This window comes from Heloderma suspectum, chromosome 5, assembly GCF_057233095.1.
Source record: "Heloderma suspectum isolate Gila_16-S chromosome 5, 16-S_ref, whole genome shotgun sequence".
Lineage (NCBI taxonomy): Eukaryota > Metazoa > Chordata > Lepidosauria > Squamata > Helodermatidae > Heloderma > Heloderma suspectum.
Window position 1 is genome coordinate 109,556,062 of NC_139462.1, and position 14,725 is coordinate 109,570,786.

Consider the following 14,725-nt stretch of genomic DNA (forward strand, 5'->3'; position numbering starts at 1 on the left):
CCTTGGCTCACGGTTCTCATTGTCTGTCTGTCTGTTTGTTTGTTTGTTTGTTTCTATAGTCCATCTATGTACATGGTGGTACCCAAGGTGTGACAGATCCATGCTGCAATGGGCTTATTATCTAAAACAGACACACGGAAACAACAGAAATAAGAAGCATGTGATCCAATTCACACACCAAAAAATGTGTTTGAAAAATGTGCATGAAAAAAATGTGCATTTTAAAATACACACACGTGCTTTAGTCAATGGGAGAAAAATATGTATATTCCAAAAATGTACACAAAATGTGTACATTTAGAGAAATGCACATGGAAATACATACAAATTTCCATGCAGAAGGAAGAAAAACCTTGCAATCCAATATGGATCTGAATCAGAATGAAGTGGAAATCAGAAAACCTCGCTGAACTTGTGTTTTACTGATTCACACATCCCTCCTAGGGGATGATCCAAAGGGTTCCTGGAACAGGTGAGTTTTGAGAAAGGAAATATGAGAGGTGATTGCACAGAGGCGTTCTGGGAGACAGTTCTGGGCATGAGATGTAGGAAGAAGAAAATAGCAGAATTACTTCTAGGGATGTGCAAACACACCCCAGCTTGAGTTCTCCGGGTGCCCACTGAAGCACTGCCTCCGCTCCCCCCCTCCTGCCCTCGAGCCCTCACAAGCTCAGCAAGTCACCTGCACTCACTATGATATCATCCAGCAAGCACCCACCATTTTACCACCTTTTTTTCTGCATAAAAAATGGAGTTTAATGCACAGCTTGGGGGCTGGGAAAGCTTAATATGCACAATATTAGAGGGAAAGGGCTCAGTGGGCACAGTCCCAGGGTTATGGGCAGGGGGAGGATGGACTCTTGGACCCAGTCAGGTGCCTGTGACATTTCTGGTTATTTCAGGGAACAGGAGACCTTTGGACAGCTGAGGATGGTGGAGCTGAATGAGCAAAGGTCACAGGAAGGGATGTGTTGAGCTGTAAGCACAGAGAGATAAGGAAGGGCAAGACCATGGAGGGGTTTAACACTAAGGACAAGAAGTTTGTGCAGGATCCTGGAGGCACAGACAAGAAGCTGCGGAAGGGATTTAAGGAGTGGAGTCGCATGGTCAGACGATAAGAAAGGTGAATAATTTTGGCAGCAGAGTACTGGATCGGTGTGAGTGGACGGAAGTGAGACAATGGAAGACAAAATTTCAGTTGTCAGTGTGAGAAATGACCAGGTCATGGACCAAAATTTTCACTGAAGGGACAAAGAAGGTACACCCTATTTTTGGAGAAGCATTAAGATTTGGTGATGGACTAAGTGTCCAAAAGAGACCTAATTTCTTAGGAAGGATGTGTTTTCAAACTAATGCCTATGCAATATTGGCTGCTGTATTGCTGTCCAATTGTATTAAAAATGTATTAAAGCATGGATCCCTTTGCTACACTTTTGGGTTATACTATTAATTGGTCAAAATCTGAATTAATGTCTGTAAGTAGTATCAAGACACCCATTTAGGAGTTACTAAATGGCAATTTCACTGATGTCCAGAAGTGATAAAGTATTTTTGTATATTGGTGCCTAGAGATATTTCTCAAACGTAGGGATGGCGGAGAATTCCGCCACTGATTTCAGTGAGGCTGAATGCGCTGGCATTCGGCCCCCTGAAATCTGTGGTGGAACGGCCTGCCTGGAACATGGATTCCCCCCGGGACGAAGCTTACCTGGGGCAGATGTTCCAGACAGCGGTGGCTCTGGCGGTGGTCTTTCGACTGGCTGCCACAGCCACCATTTGTGTCTGCTCTTTGCCGTTATAGGCTATGTAAATATTTATGTAGCCTATCATGGCAAGCAAAAAAATGGGCTATTATGGCGAAAAAAAAGGGGAACACAAATAGGGATGGCTTTGAATTTCTCCACGAATCTCCGGGAGGCCAAATGCCAATGCGTTCGGTCCCCCGAAATTGGTGGTGAAATTCTCTGCCCCCCCCTGCCCCCCCCAGGATGGGACTTACCTCATACGAATGTCCCTCTCGGAGGCGGGTCCCAGCGGTGGTTCAGCGGCGTTTTGGCAGGGCGGGGGCGGCGGCTGGTCTTCCGACCGGCTGCCACCGCCGCCATTACAAAATAAAGTAAAAAAACAAAACAAAACACCCGTGATAGGCTATTTGCGTTGCCCTTATTTTCGCCGTAGTCTACATAAACATTTACGTAGACTACAGCGACCAAATAAGGAACGCGAACGGCGGCTCCCTATGGGGGCCGCCATTTGCGTACGCGCTTTTTTTTTTTTTTTAAGTCACCCGTGATAGGCTACATGGCGATTTACGTAGCCTATCACGGCTGACTTTGCAGATCTAGCCGTGATAGGCTACGTTAATCGTCACGTAGCCTATCACGGGGGCGTGGTTTTTTTTTAACTGTTTAGTTCGCGGCCGGGCGAGGCGAGGCGCCTCCTCCCCAGCCTGAATTTCGGCCGGGCGAGGCGGGAAGCCTCCCCGCCCGGCCTGAACTTCGCGGGGGGAGCAAAGAAGCGCCTCCCCCCCCACCGCTGGAAATCTTCGAGGACAGGTAAGTGACTTTCGTCCACCCCTAGTCTACGTAAATCTTTACGTAGACTACAGCGACAAAATAAGGAACGGGAATGGCGGCTCCCTATGGCGACCGCCATTATCCGTACGCGCTTTTTTTTTTTTTAAGTCACCCGTGATAGGCTACGTGACGATTTACGTAGCCTATCACGGCTGACTTTGCAAATCTAGCCATGATAGGCTACGTTCATCGTCACGTAGCCTATCACGGGGCGTTTTTGTTTTTTTTTCTTTGATTGGAATGGCGGCGGCGGCGCACGAAGACCCGCCGAACTGCCGGCTGGACCCGCCGCCGGGAGGGACATTCGCCAAAGGTAAGTCCCGTCCCGGGGAGGGTGCGGGGTGCGGGGGGGGTGCGGAGAATTTCTCCCCGAAACTTGTTCGGGGGGCTGAACATGTTGGCGCTCGGCCCCCCGAAGTTTCGGGGAGAAATTCTCCACCATCCCTAGTACTTATGTAGCCTATCATGGCAGCCTGGCTGGAAGGAAATGGCGGCCACTACGGCGGCCACCGTTTGCATCCGTACCAGCCAGTCTGCGGCTGGAACTCTGGCTGCAGACGGCCCTGGCTGGCTGCTCCGCGGAGCTGCGGCGGAGCGGAGCTGGCTGGGCAGGATTCCGGGGGGAGAGGACCAGATCCCCTCTCCCCCCATCAAGGATTCTGAGGGGAGGGACTGAGCGCCTCCCCCCCACTGCGAATCAATCCGCGAAAAGGCAAGTGACTTTCGTACATCCTTACTCAAATGGTTAGACTGAATATAAATGTGTTAAAGCACAATCCTATGGCTGCAATCTATGATGGCCATAGGATTTTTCAGTTTCTGGGAACCAAGCTCAGAGCCAGGGCTCTGAGCTCGGTTCCCAGATGCCTGACTCCCCTTCCCCTCCCCTGCTGCCTTGTAGGCAGCATGGTTCTTCCCCGTCTCTGTGCTTGTAAGAGCAGCATGGAGCGGGAGAAAAGGGGGAGTTCCTGCGGGAGGGGAGGAGACTGAAGTAGTGCTGTTATGATGCTTCCTATGACCCATATCACCTCCCCTCCCCCAGCTTTGACATCTCCTCCATGCTCAGCCTGCCCTGCACTGGATAGTTGGCCACTTCTGAGTTTGGAGGTGGCCAACTATTCCCATAGGATTGCCTGGAGGAAATATCTCTTGACTTGGAAAAGTGGGCATCACTTAATTTAAATGTTTGGGGAAATGTTAACATATTTGAAATGGATGTTTTGCCATGGGTAATTTAAGTTCTATGCAATATTCCTTTATACATGCCCCAAATATACTTTCCAAAACCCTATTCAGCATTTTGGAAGTTTATTGGGTGGGGAGGTCCTCTCCATTTTTCACTGAAGAGGAAAAATGTGACCACTCGATTTTCTAGTTCTTAGTTTATATCATAAGACACATTTGTTAAATTATACCAATGATTGAAAAACAACTTTTTTTTCCTTTTAATACTCCTCCATGGGTGGCTTTGGAGTCAACTTACTTGGGACCTCTTTCTGGCTAGATGGAATTAGGATCTAAGTATAATAAAGAGAAAGGAATGATTCCACTAACAATGTTGGCAGTGAGAGAGACTTGGCATGCAATGTCTTATCGTTATCGGCTGCAGTTGGATCCATAACTTCATGTTAAATTAATTCTATGGGAAAATCCAGTTTTGAAAATAGAAAGGCAGCCTTTTATAGTGGATAGTGGAATTTATACTTTAGATCAGTTAATAGGACTGGATGATGAGTTTTTATCATTTTCAGTATTGTATATTAGATATCATTTACTGTCTAGTGCTAGTTGGCAGTATATTCAGCTACAGCATTTGTTGGAGTGTATATACAGGCCATCAGCAGCAATCAGTGCTTCAGCACTTCCTACATGGTTGGATGTGGGGATTAACAGTGAACAGTAAAAGTGGACACTAAGAATGCTTACAATTGCAAAGAGACTTATACTTCAAACTTCTAAGGATAAACACCCACTACATATCATTCAGTGGTCTGAAGACCTTACTACTCTTGCTTCATTTGTACGTAACTCCTACAGTGGTCACTTTCATTTCATATGGATGCTTATTTAGATATATGGACTGCTTATATTAATGTATGCATTTGAAGCAGAAGTGTCAAATCTCTCTCTCCCCTCCCACACACACACTTTCCCCCTTTCTTTTCTTATTAAGGGTCATGTAAATGATTATTGCATTTGGATATGTTTTATGTTATGTATTTCATTTTTTTCATTTTTTCATTTTTCTTTCTTTCATAGCTCCCACCTTTCTTTTCTTCGTGTGTGTGTGTGTGTGTTATTGCTGTATTTGCAAATAATTAAAAAAATGACAAAGAATTGTATGTCAAAGAAAAAGAAACAACAACACCTTGCTTGAATGCATATCAGTAACATAGGCTGTGTATTCATTGTGGTAGATTGTCCATTATGAAACGTCCCATCTGTTCATTTTCTACTATGAATTTGTAACATTTCTGCATTTCAGTTGCAATGTGATGAGGAATACCTGCCCATGCATGGTTGCATTGTGGCTAGGTCTCACTTCTAGACCTGCGGCCACCATTCGCTTCCTCCTTCTTCAGCCATGATAGGCTACGTAAATACTTACGTAGCCTATCACGGCTAATGCAGGGATGCCATTTGCATCCCTGTGGAGGCTGTGATAGGCTACGTAAGTATTTACATAGCCTATCACGGTGGGGAGGGGAAACCCCAGCATATGCAAATGGCGGCAGCTACCGCCATTTGTGTACACTGGGTTTTTTTCCCCCATGCCATGATAGGCTTCGTAAATATTTACGTAGCCTATCACGGCAAGGGGAAAAAAACCCCAGCGTACGCAAATGGTGGTGGCTACCACCATTTGCGTATGCTGGGGTTTTCCCCCTGCCGTGATAGGCTATGTAAATATTTACATAGCCTATCACGGCTCACTGCAGGGACACAAATGATGGCGGCTACAACAGCTGCCATTTGCGTCCCTGCAGGGCTGCCCAGCGGCCAGATGTCCAGCTGCGGGCAGCCGGAGACGGCCGGCGGTTTTGCGGCTTGGCCACAGAGCGGAGCCGGTCGGCCAGGATTCCAGGGGGGAGGCACGGAGCACCTCCCCCCCAGTGAGGATTCCGGGGGGAGGGACGGAGCGCCTTCCCCCACCAGCGGAGCCAGGTAAGTGGGGTTTTGTACACCCCTACTTCAAGTAAGCATTTCCTGTCACTGTTGGTCAGTCTCTCACATCAGTTTTGAGGAATTGTGGCCCATTCCCCCTTACAGAACTGCTTCAACTCAGTGATATTTGAGGGCTTCCTTGCATGAAAAGCTCGCTTCAGGTCCTGCCACAACATTTTGATGGGGATTAGGTCCAGGCTTTGACTAGACTAAAACACAGAACTTCTTCCACAGCCATTCTTTTGTAGACCTGTTTGTACATTTAGGATCATTGTCATGTTCCATGACCCACTTTTGGTTCAGGTTCAGCTAACAGACAGATGGTCTGACATTCTCCTCTTCTGATACATTGCAGAATTCATGGTTGTGTTAATAATGGCAAGCCATCCAGGTCCTGAGGCAGCAAAGCAGGCCCAGACCATAACTTCCCCACCACCATGCTTGATGGTTGGGAAGAGGTTCTTCTCTTTGAACTCAGTGTTTGATTTTCGCCAAATGTAATATTTCTCATTAAGGCCAAGAAGTTCTATCTTTGACTTATCTCTCCAGAGAACATTGTTCCAGTGTCTTGAGGATCATCTATGTGATCTTTACTGAACTTCAGATGGAAGCAATGTCCTTTTTAGAGAGCAGTGGTTTCCTCTTGGCTATCCACCTTGTTCAGACTTTTTCTGATCAATTCTTAAACACCTGATTCTGATTCTTAAACACCTGATTGAGTCATGAACACTTACATTAGCCAAGGCAAGGATGGCCTTGGATATTACTTTGGGTTGGGATTCTTTTTGACTTCCTGGATGATGTGCCTATTTGTTCTTGGAGATATTTTGGTAGGATGACTACTCCTGGGTAGAGTGACTGTGGTCTTGAACCTTCTCCATTTGAAGACTATATATCTGACAGTGGATTGGTGGAGCCCCAAATCCCTAGAAATGGTTTTGTGACCCTTTCTAGACTGATGAGCAGCAATAACTGCTTTTCTGAGGTCTTCAGAGTTGTCTTTTTATCGTGGCATGATGTGGTTCCACGCAACCTTATGGTGAAGACCAAACTCACAATGTTTCTTATCCTTTTATAGGGTGGGGCTTCCCAAACTCACTCCTGAAGATCTACCTAATTCTTAAACACCTGATTCTAATTATTCCCTTTAACTGAGCTGATGCAACCAGGGCTTCACTTACTTTTGCACATACCGTGACTCTTAAGTACCCATTGTTTGCCTAACTTATACATCATTTTATTTCACAAGGCATGGAACTGGTTAATATAAACCCTATTAGATATTTTGATTCCTGAAGGCTATCATGGTCAAACTATGGAATTTCCATCATCAGCATTAGAGTTCACAAACTTTTTCTCATCATTGAATGTGGAGCAGGGGTGTTGAATCTGAGTCCCATAGGCCAAATCCAGTCCACATGGTGTCCCAGTCCTGCTGTACAGGATTCCCAAGATGGTTACACCCCATTTCCCACAACTGTTGCTCAATTAGTGGTTTCCTAGCTTTTGAGTAGTCTTTTTTTCCCATTCTAAAAGGTTGAAATGCCTCTCCTAAGGCTTAGTAACTGGCTGCAAGGGCTTCAAGTTAAAATATGCTGGTACGTTTTAGTACTTTAGCCTAGGGATGGCGGAGAATTCCGCCGTGGATTTCAGTGAGGCCAAATGCACTGGCATTCAGCCCTCAAAATCCGTGGCAGAATGGCCTGCCACCCCCCGCCACCCCCCCACTGATTCCCCCCGGGACGAGGCTTACCTGGGGCGGATGTTCCGGATGGCAGCGGCTCCAGCAGCAGGTCTGGCGGTGGCAGTGGCAGCAGCGGCAGCTGGTCTTTCGAACAGCTGCCGTGGCCACCATTGTTGTCCTGGTCTTCGCTGTGATAGGCTACGTAAGTAGCCTATCACGGCAAGCCAAGCAAAAACAAAAACAACGGTGTATGCAAATGGCGGCAGCTACAGCGACCACCACTTGCGTTCCCTATTTTTCACCGTTTTAGTCTACGTAAATATTTACGTAAGCTATTACGGCGGGGGGGGGGGGGAAATGAACGCAAATAGCACCCACTACGCTTTTTCTTGCCGTAATAGCCTACATAAATATTTGCGTAGACTAAAACAGCTAAAAATAGGGAACGCAAATGGCGGCCGCCATAGCCGCTGCCATCTGCGTACGCCATTTGTTTGGGTTTTTTGCCCAGCCATGATAGGCTACATAAATACTTACATAGCCTATCATGGCTGCCTGGCTGGATGCAAATGGCAGCTGCTACGGCGGCCGCCATTTGAATCCACAGCAGCCCGTCCGCAGCCGGAACTCCAGCTATGGATGGGCCTGGCCAGCTGCAGAGCGGAGCCGGCCAGGCAGGATTCTGGGGGGGAGGACTGGATTGCCTCTCCCCCATCAAGGATTCCGGGGGGGGGGACGGAGCACCTCTTCCCCACCGCCAACACAATCTGCGAAATGGTAAGTGCCTTTCATACATCCCTACTTTAGCTCTGTCCCTTTTGCTTTGTCCCTGCCTGCCACTGAAATGCAGACCTCGAAAGCTTCTCTGAAATTGAATTTGGCCGTAGTGCTAAAAGAGGTTCAACACCCCTGTTGTGGAGCTCGGAAAGGCAGGTACTTTGAAAGATGGTTGCCTCTTCCTCCAAGGCCCATGTCCAGCAGATTACTGAATAGGTTGTGCAGGGTGTAGAGATTTAATTGTTGGAGGAGGAGGAGTTGTTGAAGAGGAGAAACATTGTCCCCTACCAAACCTAAACTTGATGACTGTGATAATGAAACACAAATATGTCACATACATTGTGAGATTGCATCCCACACCATCTCACCTCACTTTGAGCACTGATTCCAGCCATGAGGAAGCAGCAACCACACCTTACTGATCATGTAGGAATCAAAGCCCTTCCAGAGTGTTGATCAAACATCTAACTTGGGTAAGGGACTCCAACTACAACCTCCATGGTAATTAGTTATGTCTTTCTCTTGAGAGCTGGAAATATGTGCAATGAAGTATTTGGCCCAGAAATCTTAAAGCTCTTGATCTGCATTTAGAATTTGGCACAGAAGCAATTGTGTCAGTGTAAATCTTAAGCCAATGGATTATGAAACAAACAAGTCTGTTGGCAACTCATTGAGCAGAGACTCCAAAAGATGCACCTACCTAAGATATATAGATGGATACAGATAGATATAGCTATAGATGATATAGATATAGATTAAAACCCAGGGGTGATTTTCCTAAGCAAGGAGTGATGAATCTTCTGGTTTTAGGTGTAACCAATGTTTAAGATGGCATTCTAGGTAGGCAGGGGAATGAAACAGACCCTGGTTGTCATTAGAACAATAATTTAGATTAATATTGCTGGCTACTCCGGCACATGCAACATCTACCCCTTTGTGGTCTTTGTGCTTGTGTTGGCTAAAACACCTTGAGCAATTTGTTAGGCTTACAGTATTAGTAAATATTTTATTTCATACTGTTCAAGGATCCAGACACATGTGGTTGTTTTGTTTAATTGAATGTTCCTCTTATTATGTTACATTGGACTTCTCCTTTGTGTGCGTGCTTGCCAACACCCAATGCAATCAGTCGTTCCTAAAGCTGTGTAAACTAAGTACAACACTATTTATTCAATGGGAAGAAGAATTAAAAAAAATCACATTACATTGCTTGCTTTCCCTATACACACAACAGTGCTTTGGTTAACAAATTATTATTAATAACTTGGGGAATTAGAGAGTGTACAAACAAGAAGAGGCAGAAACCAATGGATTTCACACCTGCAGTGAATCCATGATTTATTTAGTGCAATCCTGCTCTGGGAAGGGAATAATAAGAAAGAAAACTTACTTCTTCAGGTTAGGTGGTTTATTTGATTTATTTGTCTGTATGCAGAAAATGAGATTCTTACTGCCCCCTTGGTATGTGAGATGAATAGATAACAACTTATAGCCCATCTCCAAGGTACAATGGTTAGACTATAAGAAGGTGGAATGGAAAATCGTATATGGCAGAAGTGGGAAATCTTTCTTGTATTCTTTGTTGACCCACCTATAGCCAATTCGTGTTTGTTTTCATGTTTGTTCTTGGAATATATGGCTCTGAATTAGGAATGGGCAGATCTATCAAGTCTGATTCCACAGAATTCCTCCCCCCCCCCCCCACTTCCAGTCTACTCAGTGCCAATTCTGGATGTGTGGTTTTCCTTATGTTGAAAAATCATACATATTATTTTGTGCATTTTTAGAAATGCGATAATGTGTGCGTACATTTTTCAAATTGTACGCAATTTTGTATGCATCCACCTATTGACTAAAATGTATTTGTACACATGTTTAAATGTATGCATTTTTCTTTTGCACACATTTCAAATATGTGCATTTTATCAGACTCAGTTTTCTGAGACACATCACAAGTCTGGATATCTACAGATTTCCGAACATAAAGTATGTCTGCACCCACTTTTTGACTGGGGGATTCCACTGAAAATGCTCAGTGGGGCAGATTCCTCACCCATCACCACCCTGAATTAGGGATGCTGGAGAAATTTGAGACAGACTAAAATGAGCTCGGATTTCTAGGGATGGGGGAGAAATCCTCCATGGACCCCAGTGAGGCCAGATTCAAAAGAATCCGGCTCCCCTGGAATCCATGGAGGATTGGAAGACTTACCTTTGCCTCCTGGAGAAATACTCGCCGGCTGGATCCTCCCCACCAGCCAGCTTGGGAGTGCCAGTGACATGGCTGCCATTGCTGTATCGCTGGCTGGGCGGATTGACTGCGGCCACAAATGGCACCCGGGACGCCATTTGCAGCCATAAAGGCCTTAGTTTAAGGTAAATGCAGCCGTAAATGGCTGCATTTACCTTAAACTAAGGCCTTTATGGCTGCAAATGGTGTCCCGGATGCCATTTGTGGCCGCGCCACAGTCTGCCCAGCCAGCGATATGGCAATGGCAGCCATATCGCTGGCACTTTGGAGCTGGCCGGTAGCTCCTCAGACTTGCCGCGGAGCTGAGCCAGCCGGTGAGGATTCCGGGGGGGAGAGACGGATCGCCTCCCGCTCATGGATCCCCGCAGATGCCAGGTAAGGGGGTTTCACACATCCCTATGTATTTCTAAGAATCCAACCTGTGGAATCTGCTGTAGAGCGGCCCCTTCAGGCCGCATGGAGCCCATGGACTTTTGGATCTTTTTTTTTTTTTTTTACTTTCCTGGAATTTATGCATATTTAGTCGTAGGAAAAGACACAAGTTTCTGCTGAGGAACAGTGCAGTGGAATGGGGACAATACACAAAATGTTACATACTGAGGTAAATTATGTAAATTGTCGTGAGCTTTCCTACAGAATTATTAGCGCACTTTTCCACATAACCCCCGAAAAATCGAATCTGTCTGTGAACAGACAATGGGATAAAAGCCCCCCTGACAACCAGTGAGACACAGAAGAGTAGCTTTTACACAATCTATACATCCCTACTCTGAAGGCAGCTCATGTTCCCATGGGTTGTTGTGTATGTATTAATTGAAAATTACAACCTTCCCTCCTGGTTGGAGGTGGTGAGTACAACCCTAATGCATCTCTCTATTATGTTATGTAAAGGCTAAATACTCTCTTACTCTGAGCAGCACATTTGCTTCTTCATGCTTTTGCTGAATTGGGTTTAAGTGACTTTCCCTTGGTAAACATTGTATTTGCAAAAATAAAATAACAATAATAAAAGTAAAAAAACAAAAACAAATTAAAAACATATCCAACAGGTTTACTTTTCAACACAGATATTGTTGTTCTGCTGCTCCAGACAGGTACCTTGAACTCTCCCTATATCCAGTTCATTCTGATTTATTTTCCAATAGGGAGAAAAGTGTCCTCAGTGGCTGGATACAGAAACTGTTATGCAAATTACTCAAAATAATTATGAAATGTGCATTTAAATTGGCATCGCATGGAAAAGTGGGTGAACGTGGGTTTGGAATGCAACCCCCCCCCTTGTTAAAAAAAGAAGTCTTTCTTCATTTTGAGCCAGGATGAGACCCTTTTGGTTTGAAATGAGGTTTAGCCCCCATCTCTGCTTCCAGCCAGTGACCCTTTTCCTGCCTTTCCCCTTTCCCCAGAATCCCCTCCTCAGATTTATGGAGAGAGGGAAGCAGGGTTGGAGAGGAGAGTGCTCATTAGACTCAGGTTAGGCCTTGTGGGATCTGTCCTTGGCTAGAAATGCTCCTGAGCATATTCAGGAGTGCCATTCCATGCAGGGGATCATAGCTTTGGTAGTTTTCTCTGGCTCTTAATTCAATATAGGGCAATATAGCTCTGAATTCAATAACTGCAAACTAGGAATGCTGGAGAAATTCAAGATAAACTAAAATGAGCTCAATTTTCTAAGAATCTGGCCTGCAGAATCCACTGCAAAGTGACCTCCTCAGGCCACGCAGAGTCCATGCACTTCTGGATTTTTTTGTTTTGTTTTTACTTTCCCAAAATTTACACATATTTATTCATGGGAAAATACAAAAGTTTCTGCTGAGGAAAAGTTGAATGGAATGGGGGGGGGGATAATATGCTAAATGTTATGTTCTAAGGTAATTATGTAAATTCTTATGAAAACTCTTACATAATTATTTACGTAATTTTTCCGCATTTTTCTGCATGACAAAAAAGAATGTTTGCATCTGCCTGTGAGCGGACAATGGAAGAAAAGGCACCTGACAATCCACAAAACACAGGTGGAGGGGATTTCACATAGTCCCTACATCCCTACTGAAACCTCCACAATACTCTGCAAGAAATGATACACCCTCAGTATGCTAGAAGCACCATTTCCAGCAAAGGGCAAGTCTCAAGTCCTGTCCTGTGTTTATTGAAGCCACTCTGGTGCTGGTTATCCCCTCCCTCTTCTCAAAATCAGCATGTGCCATTGGATGTTTATACAAAGGGTGGGAAAACAGAAAACCCTGTGAAAAGAAAGGGATAGGTTCTTCACATCTCTTTTTATAGGTAGCATATAAAAACAAAAGGTCATGTGGCAAAACTGTTTCTGGACTGTACCATGTGAAACTGCTGGTGGAATGTCAGGATGAAACACTCCTTCAAATAAGCCAGAGGTCAGACTAAAAGGCAATGTGGAAATGTTTTAAATAAATAAATATATAAAATAATTATGTTTAGTCCCACTGAAGTCAGTTGTAGAACTGGCTACAGGACTGCACCCACATTAGATAACTTCACAATAAAGATCCAGGACAGATCGGTCTTGTGAATGGTTCAAGAGTACAGTTGCCATCAAATATTTGTCTGAACCAAATGAATTTTAGCATTTGTCTTCTGGCAAAATATCTGAGGAATGTCAAAGGAAGCCTAGGGCATTCAGCAGTGAAACTTCTCAGACAGATTCCACACATCACTTTTCGCTTAAAGCAAATTTGGCAGGGTTTTCCTTGGGTGAAACATTACAGGCGTTTCACGGGAAACAAAAAAGAGTTTCCATATGACTAATGAAACATTGGGGCGGGGGGGGGAAGAGGGCATTGAAGATCCTTGTTCAACACGGACATGAGTTCAGCAGACTTGTCTGCCTGCCAAGCTACTGATTTACGTGGATGTTTGAGCCATTCACCAACTTGCGTGGACTTGGATTTTGGGATGGGCAAACTCACCAGGGTCCAGATTTCACACAGGTCACTGGGTCCCCACCAGCCACCTGCCCCATTGCTGTGCCATGTGCTAAGCTTTGTGGTCCAAGAATGCTGGTCTTCTGTGGATGCACAGCCATCCACTTCCTCACCAAGCTGCCATTTTGCAGGAAAATGGTGGCTTGTCCTTGTTCGCTAATATCATCTGAACAAATGGCAGCCGTGAAAGGGCCATTTACATGAGTTGACAGGCGTAAATGGTCAATGTATGCCTGTAATCTTGCATAAATGGCCCCTTTGCAGCTGCCATTTGTGCAGATGGATGTTTATGTACAAGGAAAAGCTGCTATTTTTCTGAGTAAAGAAGATGTTTATGAAACCCTGGTAGGCAGCCATGGTGGTTGGTTGATCATCCTTGGCTTGGTTCCCAACGGTTGTGCGGGCCTTTTCTTGACAACGTTGACAGGTTGCTCAGAATTATGAGGACCATGATGCAGAACCTTGACCATTCCCCCTCTTGTCTGTTGAATCATAAACCTGACTGATTAACAGCGCTTTCAGTAATTTCACTTGATTCCCATAGGAGAAGCAGTTCAATGTTGGGGTCTTCTGTAGCAGGTCAACTTCAGAATTTTAACCAGAATTTTTGTGAACCGCCCAAAGAGCTTTGGCTATTGGGTAGTATAGAAATGTAATCAATAAATAAAATAAATAAAACCGCAATTGTGAAGCTCTGGGTGTTGATAATGGTTCATTAAAGTCAAGTAATATTCAGTAATCAGAGCTGAGTTGTTTCCTGCTTAAAAATCAGAAGGCTAAAAAGTATATTTTTATCTTCATAATGATCACAAGATCTCCAAATCTATATATGGCATTAAGGGAGCAATCCTACTGGGATAGGTGGCCACCTATGAACTTGGAGGCAACCTCCTATCCATGCAGGGCAGGACGTGCGGGGGGATTGTCCCCTCCATGCTTCAGCTGCCCTGAATTTGTGGCTAGACAGCCAATTTCAGCTGTCTAGCCATGGGAAGGTGGAGGAGGAGAAGCGGCTGTCAGATGACATGTTGGATTTTTTTATTTTTTATTTATTATTAAATTTATTAATCGCCCATCTGGCTGGTCACCCAGCCACTCTGGGTGATGTACAACATACCATAAAACAATTTAAAACAATAAAATTCTACCATAATTTTTTTTTTAAAACACCCTAACCCACCCCAAATGCCTGCCTGAACAACCACGTTTTTAATGCACGACAGAAGCTCATTAAAGAGGGGGCATGATGGAGTTCCCTAGGGAGGGAGTTCCACAGAGTGGGGGCCACCACAGAAAAGGCCCTCTCCCTCGTCCC